Source organism: Marmota flaviventris, chromosome 13 (genome assembly GCF_047511675.1).
Source record: "Marmota flaviventris isolate mMarFla1 chromosome 13, mMarFla1.hap1, whole genome shotgun sequence".
In the NCBI taxonomy this organism is placed as follows: Eukaryota; Metazoa; Chordata; class Mammalia; order Rodentia; family Sciuridae; genus Marmota; species Marmota flaviventris.
In genome coordinates this window covers 97550106-97565790 of record NC_092510.1, presented here as the reverse complement: position 1 = coordinate 97565790, position 15685 = coordinate 97550106, and positions in this window count along the sequence as shown.

Genomic DNA, 15685 nt, shown 5'->3' with positions numbered 1-15685 from the left:
CAGTGGTTGCCTAACGTGTGTGTGGCCCTGGGTTTCACCCCCAGCACTGAAAAACAAAAACCAAAAATCCAAGAAGCTAGTACACCAGAAATGGCCTTCAGCCTCCCTATTAAGAAAATGAGAGGACTCTACTTGTCTCTCATAGTGGGAGAATTAATTAAAAGATAATAGGCCAGGCTGGAGATATAGCTCAGTTGATAGAGTGCTTGCCTCACATGTACAAGGCTCTGGGTTCAATCCCCAGCACCACACACACAAGGAAAAAAAAAAAAAGTAATATGCTGTATTGGTGATGGGGCAAGAAAATGGGCCATCTGTGAAACTGTGCTCTCTTAGGAGTAATTGGTAGTGTGTATCAAAATTTAATCCCTCTGCCCTATGATCAAGCCACCATCAGGATTCTGTCCTCCTACATGGTTAGAGACATTTATATACAGACAACTGTCGTGGCTGTGTTTTAACAGTAAAAAGTGCAGGAGGTGGCAAATGCCTATAGTTCCAGCAGCTCAGGAGGCTGAAGCAGTTCAAGGCCAGCCTCAGCAACTTAGCAAGACCCTGTTTCAAAATCAAAAAGGGGTGGGAGGGCTGGGGATATAGCTAGCTCAGTTGGTAGAGTGCTTGTCTTGCATGCACAAGGCCCTGGGTTCTATCCCCAGCACCACAAAAAACAAAGTGGGGCTGGGGATGTGGTACAGTGGTTAAGCACCCCTGGGTTCAATCCCTGGTACTGGGGGGAAAAATGCAATGTAATTAATCCCTAGCAAGGGACTAGATAAATACACATGGCATAAAAGGCACAAAAGACTCTATTCCAATGTCCTGAAGGAAGTCAGAAAAAAACATTTTTCCTTTCAGTTTTATTTCTCTAGGCTCTAGACACTCTGGCCCCACATGTACTTTTTTTTTTTTTTAAAGAGAGAGAGGGCTGGGATGTGGCTCAAGCAGTAGCGCGCTCGCCTGGCATGCGTGCAGTCCGGGTTCCATCCTCAGCACCACATACAAAGATGTTGTGTCCGCCAATAACTAAAAAATAAATATTAAAAAATTCTCTCTCTCTCTTTAAAAAAAAAAAAAAAAGAGAGAATTTTAATATTTTTTTTAGTTTTTTCGGCGGACACAACACTTTGTTTGTATGTGGTGCTGAGGATCGAACCCGGGCGCTACCGCTTGAGCCACATCCCCAGCACCCCCACATGTACTTTTTAAAATATTTTAGTTGTAGATGAACACAGTACCTTTATCTTATTTATTTATTTTTATGCGATGCTGCGGATTGAACCTAGTGCCTCACACATGCTAGGCAAGTGCTCTAGCCACAACCCCAGCGGCCCGCCCCCCCACACATGTACTTTTTTTTCCCACTCTAGTGGGAATTGAACCAAGAGCCTCACAAACACTACCTCTGAGTTACACCCCCAGCCCTTTTTTATTTTGAGGCAGGGTCTTTTTATATATATATATATTTTTTTTAATTTTATTTTATTTATTTATTTATTTTGGTTGTAGTTGGACACAATACCTTTATTTCACTTATTTATTTTTATGTGGTGCTGAGGATGGAACCCAGAGTCTGGCCCATGCAAGGCGAGAGCTCTACCACTGAGCCACCACCGCAGCCCTTTCTTTTCTTTCTTTCTTTTTTTTTTTTTTTTTTTAATATTTTTAGTTTTAGGTGGATATAATATCTTTATTTTATTTTTATGTGGTGCCGAGGATCAAACCCAGAGCTTCACACATGCTAGGCGAGCATTCTACAACTTGAGCCACTACCCCAGTCCTTTAGGCAGGGTCTTTCTAAATTGCCCAGGCCGATCTCAAATTTTTAATCCTGCCTCAGCTCCTAAGTAGCTGGGATTATAGGCATGCACTGCAACACCTGGCTTTTCTTTTTTTTTCCCTTCCTCTTTGGCAGGGTTGTCTTTTCTATTATGTTTATTTCCCCTTGGGCTGCTTTGATTCTGAGGCAAGCACTGGAGTATCTCTTGTCTATATTGTCACCTGTGGAAACTGAGGCCCCACCACCATGACCCCTTTACCTACTCAAACAACCTGCAACTCTGAGCAGGGCTGAGCAGCTCTGGCTCAGCAGGTTTCTGGCCTTAAAAGTTCAGCTTCCTCATCCATGAAATGAGAATAATGATTTTGCCCATCTTGTTGTGGGAACAAATGAAGGTGGGTTTCCAGTGCTTCTCCCAGTGTCAGGCCTTCCCTCTACCTTTTGTCTTCTTGCACAAAGATCTGCCAGCTGAATACCTGACAAACAGGAACCTTAGCCAGGTGAGCAATCACCAGTCACAAGTCCTGCTGTTGGTGTGCACATTTGATTTGATGAAATTGGCCCTTTACCTTTGTGACCACTTCCTAAAGGTCCCTAACTCAATGGTTAATGAGGAAAACACCAAATAGACTCCAGTGGCAGGGCATTCTATGAAATACCCGGACAAGGTCAAAAACAAGGAAAGTCTTAAGAAACTGCCACAGCTAAGATTTGCCTAGAGATTGGACGACTGAGTAAGTATCTCCTGGGTGGGATCAGGAACAGAGAAAGGACAGTTGGAGGAAATAAGCAATTGAAATAAACTATACATTTTGGTTAATCGTGATGTAGAAATAAGGGTTCATTAATAAGCTTATTATACTAATAATGTAAGATGATAATACCATAATATAGGGCCTGATGCCAAGTATGTAGGAATCCTGTTGTCCTCTGAGTTTTCTCTGCAAATAACTGTTTAAAAAAAAAAAAAAAAAAAAACAGGCTTAGTGGCTCTTACCTGTAATCCCAGTGACTCAAGAGGCCGAGGCAGTAGGAAAACAAATTCAAAGCCAGCCTCAGCAACTTAGCAAGGCCCTGAGTAACTTGGTGAGACCCTCAAAATAAAAAAATAAGGGCTGGGGATGTGGCTCAAGCGGTAGCGCACTCGCCTGGCATGTGTGCGGCCCGGGTTCGATCCTCAGCACCACATACAAAGATGTTGTGTCCGCCGAAAACTAAAAAATAAATATTAAAAAAAAACTTCTCTCTCTCTCTCTTTAAAAAAAAATAAAAAAGGAATGGGGATGGGGGAACTCGGTGGTTAAGTGCCCCTGAGTCCAATTCCCAGTCCAAAAAAAAGTCTGGCGCTGTGGATGTAGTGTAGCATGGTATGCTTGATACCTTGGGTTCAGTGCCCAGCAGCACCTCCATCCCCCTGCAAAAAAAAAAAAAAAGTCTAGTGAAAAACCTGGAAATATCTTTGAAAATCCAATTCTAGAACTGGAGATAAAGCTTAGTGGTAGAGTACTTGCCTAGCATCCATGAGGCTCTGGGTTCAATTCCCAACACTGGCCCCAAAAGACAAATCCTAGTCCCAACCCTTAGATTCTAATGCAGGTCTGAGGTGGGGCCCAGGCACCTGCGTTTTTAGCAGTTTCTTCATGTGACTACAATGCTAGTTCTTTAAGAAAGTGTGCTCCATTAGAGGCCAACAAGCAGCTGTCTTTTTCTTCTGATGTTTGGGATTGACAGAGTCCCACAAACGGAATGATTTTAACCATAAAAACTTACTATCTTACTTCTGGAGTCTGAAAGCCTAAGACCAAAATGTCTGTAGGGTTGGCTCCTTCTGAGGCTGAGGGAGAGCCAGTACCATGCTGCTGCCTCCCTTCTGGTGGTTTGCTGGCAATCTTTGGTGTACTTTGGCTTGCAGAAGCATCCACCAATTTCTGCCTTCAACTTCATATGGTGTTATCCATCCAAATCTGTCTTCAAATTCTCCCCCTTTATGAGAACACCAGTCACATGTGAGGTTCACCTTGCTCTATTATGGCCTCCTCCTAACTAAGTGCATCCACAATCACCCAGTTTCCGAATTAGGTGGCATTCTGAGGTACTGGGGTTTAGGACTTCATTCAGATTTGAAGGTGGTTTAGACCCAGCAGCTGGGCCGGCTTAGTGCTTCTCAGCACATTGTCCCATGACCAGAAAATTCCCCAGAGGTCAGGGCAGACCACCTACTCCTCTGCCTACACCCAGCCACCATGGCAGCAGTGGGCTCCTGCAGTAGACCAGCTGCCGTGATGCTGTGGTTATTAGAGTCCCCTTAAGAATTGATGGGATGGCCAGGCACAGTGGCACATTCCTGCAATCCCAGCGGCTCAGGAGGCTAAGGTAGAATTGCAAGGTTGAGGCCAGCCTCAGCAACATAGCAAGAGGTTTTTTGTTGTTGTTTTTGTTTTGTTTTGTTTTAAGTGCTGGGTATGTAGCTCAGTGGTAGAGCGCCCCTGGGTTCAATCCCTGGACTAAAAAAAAAAAACTAAAATTAAAAAATGGGCTAGCTAAGGTCAGCATTGTTCACAGCACTCTGGTTTCAGGCTGTGATGAGGCAGGGCCCAAGGCACACTGGTCTAGCTGCTGAGACTCAGGGTGGGCAGATCTAACTCTCCCTTTCACCAAGCAGCTCCCCTTCCCTTGCCTAAATAAAAATGTAAACTGTTTGCACTTTAAGAAGATAATCTTGATCTCATTTTAGAATTTACAAGTTGAGCATTTGGTTTTGGATTATAAAGCTAGGGAAAGTATCTCTCAGGAGTCAGGAAAGAGGGCTTTGTCTATTTCATTTATAAGAGCCATGCAGAGCCATGCCCTGGGTTCCTGGGATAGTGCTGAGCATTAGGAGGCTTCTTCAGAGAAACAGGATCAGTGGCAGTTTCTTTAAGGAAATAGCTTAGAAGGGGGTTGGGGATTTAGCTTGGTGGCAGAGTGCTTGCCTAGCACGCACAGGGCCCTGGGTTCGGTCCTCAGCCCTGGGGAAAAAAAAAAATAGCTTGGATGATTCTGGAGCCTGGCAAGTCCTAAATGTGCAGGGTAGGCCAATAGGCTGGTGACACTGGGAAGTTGAAGTTGTGGTTAGACTCTTAGGATAGTCTTCAGACAGACCATTTTTCTCTTCTGGCCTTGAAATAGGTTGGATGAGGCCAGCCCGCATTATGGTGGTTTTACTTGCTTTACCAAAAGTCTACTAGATTGAATGTTAATCTCATCTAGAAAATACTGTCACAGAAACATCTGGATGGGTATTTGAGCAAGGATACTGGAGATGGGATCTTTGGCTTGGAAATGATAGAAATGAGACCAGCCAAGTTTGGGGAGCACACACAGGCAAGAGTTTGGGCTCCAGCCAAGTGGAGTAATTGGCACTTCAGCTGAAGGGTGACAGCACTGACCAATGGACCAGGGTGCTCTCTAAAAAAAGGGAGATGCAAGGTTTTATTGATTTGCTTGGGTGGGCTAATGTCTGGTCATTTTCCACAGGCCAGAGGCATAGTTCCAAAAGATGCTTCCTGTGAGGGATTCGAAACACTGAGTAATCACAAGCAACTTGTCCCCGGAACTGTTGAGTTACTCTTGGGACTGACTCTATCATCCTGCGATGGGGCTGAAGGACTGGGGCTGCTACAGCTGCTGAAAGAGCAGAGGGTGGGGCAGAAGGAGAAGACAAATCAGCTCCAAAGGGCAAGTGACATGTCCACGTGCAGGGTAGACTCTACCCTGCAAGTTAAGGCAGCAAATTATGAAAACAGAGATGCCATTTCCGTCACCTATCAGACACCTGCAGGCCCAAGAGTCAATGTTTTCAGCAAAATCGGCCTCCAAGTCCCTCTGCAAATTAACCTAGGCAACCCTGTCATCACAACCCACACATCAGAGTTGTGACCTACAGCAAAGCCAATGGGAGACTACTATATTGCCCAGCTGTATGATTTTAGTGGGGGAGGGGGGTGGGGGGAGTGCTAGGTGTTGAACCTAGGCATCTGGCCTGCTTGGCAAATGTTCCACTGCTGAGCCACATCCCCAGCCCCCCAGCTTAGCGCTTTTTAAATTGATCGTGAGTGAAGCTGGAGGGCTTAAGTGTTTCTTGGTAGCAATTTCATCCTTCTGTGGTTTTAAATGGTTTCATGATGGGTTTGTTGAATGAACACAGAGGCAGGAAGAGAAAAACATGCCATGCCTCAAAGGATAATAGTTCACTTCACCTGGGGTTTTATTTTATTGTCTCAGCCTTTTATATATATATATATATATATATATATATATATATATATATATATATATATATATATATATATATTTTAGTTGTTGATGGACCTTTGTTTATTCATTTATTTATATGTGGTGCTCACAATCGAACCCAGTGCCTCACTCAAGCTAGGCAAGTGCTCTACCGCAGAGCCACATCCCCAGCCCCTGTCCTAGCCTTTTGTCTCACTGTGGTGGTCCCTCACTATCTCAGTGTGGCCCAGCCAACTTAACACATAAGAACTCCCAGCACAGAATATTTAGGACTGTGATGCATGCTCCCTGAGTACGGGGGCCTGTGGATGGAGCTCCTGGGTTTCTCATTGGTGAGTTGGGGTTTCCTTACCTATCAATAGTATCTGTCCCATATAGGTAACAAAACCAGCCAAGGCCACAAGGAAAAAACAGAAGGCTTGCCATGTGCCAGGAACTAGCAGTTAGTGTACTTTTTTTTTGGTGGTGGTATTGAGGATTGAACCTAGAGGTGCTTTGCCATTGAGCTACATTCCCAGCATTTTTATTTTTTATTTAGAGACAGGGTCTTGCTAAGTTGCCTAGGCTGGACTTGGACTTGTGATCTTCCTGCCTCAACCTCCTGAGTGGCTGGAATTACAGGTGTGTCCCACCATGCCTGGTTATCCATTTCTTTTAAGGAGAGGCATAGAGAGGACAAATGACATGTCCAAGGACACCCAGTGCTATGGTCCAAATGTTTGAGTTTTCCTCAGATTCCTTCCTATGTTGAAATCCTAACCCTGATGTTGACTCAGATGTCCTTGAGCAGTGAAGCCTCCGGAGGGAAAGGAGTGGATGCAAACCCGGTTGAGACATAGGACAGTGGGGACGAATGGGACATTGGAGTAGGGAATCTCATCATTGACCTGGACACCGACCTGGGAAAGGACCAGCAGAAACTGGAAATGTCTGGCTCATAGGAGGTGGGGATGCCAGCTCCCAATGCTGTGGCCACACGACCAGACAGCGTCAAGTTGTGGCCCCAGTGCCAGGTCCTCAAGGGAAGGAAGGCAAATCAAAATCCAAAAGGAATAAGAGTGAAAAGACACTAGCAAACCCACTCAGGGACTTCCTGTTCACTCCAAGTGAGGGGGCAGCTATCAAGAAAGAGGTGCAGGGGCGCTCGGGAGGTGGTGCCAGTGCAGGAGGCCTGGTTGCTGCTATTGCTCCCAAGGGCTCAGAGAAGGCCGGTAAGGCATCCCGCAGTGTAGCCGGCTCCAAAAAGGAGAGGAGACAGCTTGTCTAAGAGCAAGAAGGAGAGAAGCCAAGGAGTGGGGACTTGTTCAGAAAAGGATCCTGGGGTCCTCCAGCCGGTTCCCTTGGGAGGACGGGGTGGTCAGTGTGATGGAAGTACAGGAGCTGTGGAGCCACTTGGGAGTATAGCTGTTGAGCCTGGGGCAGCGCTCAATCCTTTGGGAACTAAACCAGAGCCAGAGGAAGGGGAGAATGAGTGTGGCCCGCCAAGGAAAGTCAAGTCTGAAAAGGTAAGAGGTGGCCGGATCTGGCTGCCCACTGCAGTCAAAACTGCCCTGGACTAACTGCCAAATGCTGTGTGCACTCTGTTGGAGGCTTATTAGTTTGTAGGTAATGACCAATTACAAGGTCAGAGCAGCTGGTAATGATAATGTGGTTTTGTTCCAAATTAGAGGATTCCCTATAGGCTCATTTACAGCAAGCCCGGACATTTTGGAATAGGATATCTGTTCTTAGAATTCTACTTGGTAGAATGAATTTTCTCACACCTTGTTATTGTTCCATCTTGGACACTTGTTGCTAGAGGCTGGCACCAAACTTTTATGTGGTTTCCAGCTTGAATGACATTTCATTATTATAGAGTTATAATAGTTGATAAACTTAATTAGCTTTTGGTTACATGTATAGGACTGTTCTTAATGGAATAAATGGTGGTGTTGTGTTTCTGGAAGAACTAAAAGATTGATTAAGCTTCATGGCTTATCTACCAAGTGTTCTATTGTGGCTACCAAAGAGCATAAGGACACAGTTTCTGGTCTGGTAAACAAGGGGACAGGAGGTCCTGACTATACTATGAAATACTCATAAATCAGGCTTTATGAGTTACTGTTGTGGCTATGAAAGTTTGGCCTAGAAAGAATTTTTGGTCACTAAAAGAGAATCTCTTTGTCAGGTACCTCCTGCAACTATTGGGAATCAGTGACCTGGTGGTTTTGTAGCTGCCCAATAGTATAATGATACCTTGTCTTTTGCTTGACTTAAAAGGATAGGTGCCTGCAGCCCCAGGATTTTTTAAGATTGAGTCGCTCCTTTGAGAAGATGATCTTAGTTGATATCTCAGTAAAATTCTTAGTGAATGTCTCTCAGGGCTAGAGAAGAATAGGTATACATATGGGGCCAATTCAGGCTGCCTTAAATTTGAGCAATTTACAGTTTCCTACAAAGCAGGACTGGTGATGAAGCGTTTATCGGCTCTTGATTTTCTGCTCTGTGTTCTGCTCACCCTGTGCTTTTAGCTGATCCCAGCAGATGCAGTATCAATTGATTTCTCTGTAATCAATCAGCTACAGCAGGGAATACCTATTTCCATATGTAAGTGTTAATAAATAAAGGCTGGATGTGCAAAAAAAAAAAAAAAAGGGTTAGGCACAAGGGGCTGGGGTTGGGGCTCAGCGGTAGAGAGCTCACCTAGCACTGTGAGGCCCTGGGTTCGATCCTCAGCACCACATAAAAATAAATAAATAAAAATATTGTGTCCAACTACAACTAAAAAAATATTTAAAAAAGAGGCACAGTGGTATATGCCTATAATCATGGCTATTTAGGAATCTTAGAAGGAAGGATTTCAAGTTCAAGTTCAGTCTGGATAACTTTTTTTTTTTTTAATTGGTTGTTCAAAACATTACAAAGTACAAAGCTCTTGACATATCATCTTTCATACATTTGATTCAAGTGGGTTATAAACTCCCATTTTTACCCCAAATACAGATTGCAGAATCACATCGGTTACACAGTCTGGATAACTTTTTGAGACCCTGTCAAAAAATTAAAAATAAGAAGGGCTGGGCACAATGGTGCATGCCTTTTTATCCCAGTGACTCGAGAGGCTGAGGCAGGAGGATCACAAGTTGAGGTCAACCTCAGATATTTAGCAAGGGCTTACACAACTTAGTATTTAAAATACAATATAAAACAAATATAATAATATAAAAAGGGCTGGGGATGTGGCTCAGTGGCTGAGCACCCCTGGGGTCAATCCCTGCTACCCAAAACAAAACAACAAAAAAAGGAACTGGGGATGTAACTCAGTGGTAGTATCTCTGGGTTCAATCCCTAGTGCAAAAAAAAAAAAAAATTGTGTAAGAGCTGGGCACAGTTGTGCACATCTGTAAACCCAGCTACTTGGGAAGCAGACCACAAGTTCAAGACAAGCCTAGGAAATTCAGTGAGAGCTTGTCTCAAAACAGAAAAATTTTAGAAAGGGAGCTCTGTGGTAGAGTGCCCTGGGTTCGATCCCCTGTACTGGGGGTAGGGGGAGACTGTAAGAAATGAATAGGAGGGTGTGGGGAGCCATTCTCACACGTGATTGGGCAACTCCCGGATTGGGTGTGAGGCGCTCTGGCTAAACTGTGTCGGAGCTTTCCCGACCCTCTCCTGGTACGAGAGCCTGTCCGTGTGGGGGTGTGACTGACCACTGACCCTGGGGCCAATCACTGACCCTGACCTTGGAGTGCTGCCCCCCTCAACCGTCATTGGATGGAATTCTCCCCTGAATTTCTTGTTCCCCAATAAAAGGCCACTCCCTGGCGTGCTCGCTCTCTCTCTCCTGCTAGCCCTGAGTAATCCCTGCTGCCCTACGGGTGGTTTGAGGTTGGAGCCAGAGGGAGAGCTGTCTTGGACCTGGTCATAGAAAAAGGTAATTGAGTCTGTGTGTTTATTTTGATCTCACTAGCTAACTTTTATGCCAAGAACCTCTTTAATGAAACCAGTGCGCTGGTCGCATGGTAGAAGGAGGGCATGGGTTTGATCCCTAATAGTGAAAAAAAATGAGCAAAGGAAGATGTATATACTTGTATATAAGTATTTCATTATATAATATATATATATATATATATATATATATATATATACATATATTGAATATATATGTATTCATTATATATATAATGAATAACCCAGAAACTCAGATTTTTTTTTTTTTTTTTTTTTTTGTGTGTGTGTGTGTATGCTGGGGACCTGAGACACAAGGACATAACCTTTCCCAAGAGCTGTTTTTTATATTCTTTTTTCTTCTGGTTTCTCTAAACACCTCATAGCCCTGCTTCCAGGAGACTCTGCTACAGTGGAGGCTACAACAGATTCCCCGTGAGTGCTCTGGGAGACTGCTTCAGTTTTACTGGCTTCGGACCTCCCCTAGGCTCTCCAGGTGGCTCTGTCTCATAACCTGTCAGGGTGACTTCTCTGCAACTGTTTTAGATGTCTCCAGTTCTTGAGAAACTCCTCCCACGACTAAGCAGTAAGTCTGCAGTTAGCTGGGGAGACACTGCACTGTACAAGCCCACCCTTTCCGTCTGTACGAGCAGCTCCCGCTCACCGTATCGGTTCAGCCCATGTGCTGTTTCTCCATATACTGCAACATAAAGCTTGATAAAGACTCTTTCTGATAGTTTTATTTTGCCTGTTGTGATGTCTCTTTCGAGCAGAGCAGTCTAAGCTGATTGCACTTAGAGCTGGTAACACCAAGTGGCTACCACCAGGTTGTCAGCAGCCAGATCTGATAACACCAAAGATTCAGTCATTCCTGAGAGTGACTAGCAGCCAGAGAGCTTCGAAGAACTGCAGGAAAAGCTTCTAGAAGGGCTGCTATCCCGAGGAGGAGGACAACTCAAACAGCAATGGGGAGAGCTGCTAACACTAAGAGCTGAGAACTGCTGGCCCTCAAAGCACAGAGCTGTTAACACCAAGGGAGCTGCATTTTGCTTACTAGTGATTTCTATCTTAATTGAGCAAGTAGCCTATTGGTAACAGTGAGCCCAGGGCCACATGCATGCTGAACATAGTACCACTGAACTGCTTCCAGAGCTACAGTTGATATTTTAACCAAGTGGGGATTGAACCCAGGGCCTCATACATGCTGGGCAAGTCCTCTGACCCTGAGCTACATCCTCAGCCCTGTAGTTTGCTTCTTTCCTTTAGCAACAGGCATGACCATATCTCTATACCTGCCCATCATGCCTGGGCACTCTTTCCTCCAGACTTCATGGTGGGGGCCAGAGGGAGAGGCCTTTTTTGAGAAAGCATTTAGCTCTACCTAAGCCCTGGCCTCTTCCCTCCTTGGATTATCCCTTCCCATTGAGCAAATTACCATTTGCTCAATGAGATGACTTTCCCAAAGGCCTGGGCTCCAGCCATTTTATTCAACATGTGAACTGAAGTTCTCTGAAGAAAGCCTCATCTGTATAGATCCTTCAGACTGAGCTTGACTGACCCAAATGTGGTGACTGGGGAAAGATGGAATAGTGCAAATCAAGATTCAGTGTTATCTTGGGGTATATTTACTTCCTTTCAATAGCCCTTTACTTTTAACCTCTGTATTTGGCCTAACATCCTGTGACTACAAGGTAAAACTCTTGACATGTATAGCTTAACCTGACCTCTAGCCTTCACCAACCTCCAATACTGCAAAAGACAAACAAACAAAAAATAGTGGTGTTGTTTTACTTTTTTGTTGTTGTTGTTTTGTTTTGTTTTTGTTTTTGGTACTAGGTCTCAAACCCAGGGACGCTTAACCACTGAGCCCAAGCTCCAGCCCTTTTTTATGTTTTGTTATGAGAAAGGGTCTTGCTAAGTTGCTGAGACTGGCCTTGAACTTGTGATCATCCTGCCTCAGCCTTCCAAGTCGCTGGGATTATAGGCATGTACCCCTGCACCCAGCTAGTTGTTGTTTGATTTTGACAAACATCATTCAACAAATATTTATTTAGCAATTACTGTTTGTCATCATATGGACCAGAGATACATCATCAAATAATGTAGGGACTAGGGAAGATAACAATGTTAAATAGGATCAGGAAAAGTTCCTTGTACAACCACCTGAAGGAGATGAAGGCCAGAGCCAGGATGTACCTCACCAAGTATGCCTGGTTTACCAAGTGGAGCTACACTGTCTACTGATCACCTTGATCATCTGTGAACGAGAACCACCTGGAAGGCCTTTATACCTGAAAGACAAGTAAGTGTTGGGGATTCTCACAGAACCCCTTGCAACAGGCCTGGGACACCAGCTCTCATCCTCTGACTCAGAAGCCACTAGGCCTGTGGACCTGTTTCCTCCTTTATTCATTTGACTTAATCTCATCCCAGGGTTCAGAACCTGGTCGACCAATATTTGTTCCTTCAGACTAGCCAGACTCTTTGGGCCCCTTCTGTGTCATCTCACACTAGTGACTGTCCCATATTTTCTTGGAAAGCCGGGCCAATGGCCAATGGCCAATAGCCAGTGTTGTAAATATATTGTCAGTTGTCCCCAGGGCTCAGCATCAGCCCAGGGCCAGGGCTGATTTGGCAGTCAGCAAATCACTTGACCAGAAGAAAGGGTGATGGCATTGTTATTAGTAACAAGAGCTGTCATTAACCTTGGGCTTCTGATGTGTGCTATGAGTTTGACGTTTGTCATGTCAGTTACTCCCTCTGTCTCCAGGACAGAAGAGGAGATTAACTTCTGTGTAACCTGCACAACTCCTGCTTCTGTGCCTGGGGGTGACACTGCCCAACCATGGGTCACCCAGACCCTTGGCTAGGCTGACCCCGTGAGCAAGTGCCTGCTCTCCTTAATCATGGCCTCCTTATCTTGATCCTGGCCCAGCCCATGCAGACCCAGCTCTGCCCTGGACATCCTCTCAGCCAGATTTTTCTACTAAGGCTTTGAAGTAGGGTGGGGGATACACAATCCAATCCCATCTATATGTGGCTGTAATATAGGAGGCATATAGATGTGTTCCTAAATATAGAAAATTCAGAATAAAATCAAGCAATACTTAGGTGGATCTAGTCCACTGGAAAGGAGACCAGGGTGGGGAGGAGGGACTTTGTTACTCTGTTAGTGCCTGGAACTCAGGGGGTTGTTGTATGACCCTGTCTGGAATCCATATTGGCAGAGATGATAAAATGGGCCGCAGGGTGCCCACTTGATCTCAGGAGGAGCATCTCCTCGGTTATGGCCAAAATATCAGTCTACATGCAGCCTGTTTTGGGGAAAAACCTTCCCAAATCAATTGGTATAGCAAAATGTTTTCCTTAGCCAGTGTTTTGAACCCTGAGAACGCAAGAATTTAACAATGATTGTTAATAGGCACCAAATAAGCTGGGTGAGGTGGCATAGCTTGTAATTCCAACACTCAGGAAGCTGAGATGGGATGATTGCTTGAGCCCAGGAATTCCAGACCAGCTACCTGGGCAACACAGTGAGACCCCATCTCAAAAAATAAGTAAATAAATTTTTTTTTAAAAAGAGAGAGAGAGAGAATTTTTTAATATTTATTTTTCAGTTATCGGTGGATACAACATCTTTATTTGTATGTGGTGTTGAGGATCGAATCCAGCGCCCTGCATATGCCAGGCAAGCACGCTACTGCTTGAGCCACATCCCCAGCCCTAAATAAACTTTTTAAAATACCAAATGGATAAGCAACGTGAGATTTATAAAGGGAGCTTCAAAATTTGAGTTAAGGCTATCTTGGGACTGCAGAGTGATGGAGGCTGAGGAAACTGGAAACCCAGACCCCGGAGTTTGCAGCTGGGTCTGTGCCTGTCTGAGCCTAGGAAACCTGTGGAAAGTCAGAAACTGGGTGCATTTCACCAGGGGAACACATGTTAGAGAGTAGGAGAGAGCAGGCTGTCCCCAGCTTCCTGAGCCCAGAGGCTCCTGAGGACTGAAGGGACAGGTTACAGCAAGTTGGAGTTGGAACCCTCAACTTCTCCAGCCAGCCGGTCCAGCACCCACCAGGTTCCATGGGCCTGCCATGGGCCAGCACCAACCTGATCCCCAATTTCCTCCCTCCCCAGTCCAGCATCTACTGGTCCCCACCAGGTCCCCCATCAGTCTGGCACCAAATAGGGCCCTCCTCCTCCCCCACTAAGTCCCCAGTCCCCCACCCCCTGACCCCCAATTGCTTCCATCTTCTCTGCCAGCCTTGATCCACTTGCCTCACACACAGAACAGTGAATAGCCACCAGACCTGCCCAGTCTAGTGCACACCTTCACTGTTGCCCACAGGTCCCTGCACCTGCCCGCAGGTTTTTGCACAGGACCTTGATTTGCAACTCACAGAATACCTGGGCCCCAGACGTGGCTAGGCCCCAACTTGTACCACATGCTGCTTAGCCACCATATCTGCTGAGTTCAGCCAGCAGCTATATGGCCACCTGTAGGTCTTAGCACCCTCCCACTTGTCCTGAAGCCCAGCCTTGATCCATCCTGCACAGAACAGCTGACAACCCCACATAACTGTTGAGAAGGGAAACTGAAAACCTTTTGAACTCTAATGAAAACAATTGTTCAATTTTTCATTGGAATCCGGTTGCTTTTCCTTTCCTTTTTTTTCACATTTCTACCATTTTTGAAACTAACTGTTTTTTTATGCATCAGTTTATTGAAGACTGGGATGTCTGAATAGTATATTTCAGTTTTGTTTGTGTTCTTCCATTTATACCTTTCTCGTTCAATTTTTAATTAAATATTTATTATATATAAAATTTATTATATTTTCTCTTTCTCTCTTTTCTCTGCTAACCATCTATCTTGATTAGTCCTCTTTCACTCTTCCTATAATTTTTATTTCTATCTTCTCTCCTCCTTCCTCATAAACATCACATCCTATACCATTCCTGTTCTCTCTCTGTTCACTATCTGAAATTGTAAACCCTTTTGCACACTTTTATTATAGGCAATAACTGAGCACATCATTTCTGTTTTTTGTGACAGAACTGTAGATGTTGTAGTAGAGGCTATTTGGTTTAAGGCTGTATATTTTTGCATTGGTTGTTTTATTATTTTCCCTTAAAGGCAAGGTACTGGAAACTTTCAGGGACAATCTAAGTCTACAGGGTAAAAACCGTAGTACTTCAGATCCACACTACTAGATGGGTAGACACACAACAGCATGAAAAACAAGGGAGCAAATTACCTCAGAAAAACCAAAATGTTCCAATAGAATCCAGTGACACCACAGTGGAATAAATGTCAGAGAAGGAGTTTGGGATGTTCATAGTTAGGGCTGGGGTTGTGACTCAGCGGAAGAGTGCTCACCTCGCATACACGAGACCCTGGATTCAATCCTCAGCACTACATAAAAATAAATAAGTGAAATGAAGGTGTCCAACTATAACTAAAAATAAATATTAAAAGAAAGAGAATGTACATAGTTAAACTGATCTGTGAGGTAAAGGATGATATAAGGAGTGAAATCAGAGATAAAATTCAGGAAGTAAAGATCACTTCAGTAAGGCGGGTGCAGCGGCTCACACCTGTAATTCCAGTGACTCAGGAGGCTGAGCAGGAGGATTGCGAGTTCAACACTGGCTTCATCCACTTGGTGAGGAACTTAGAAACTCAGACCCTGTCTCTAAATAAAATACAAA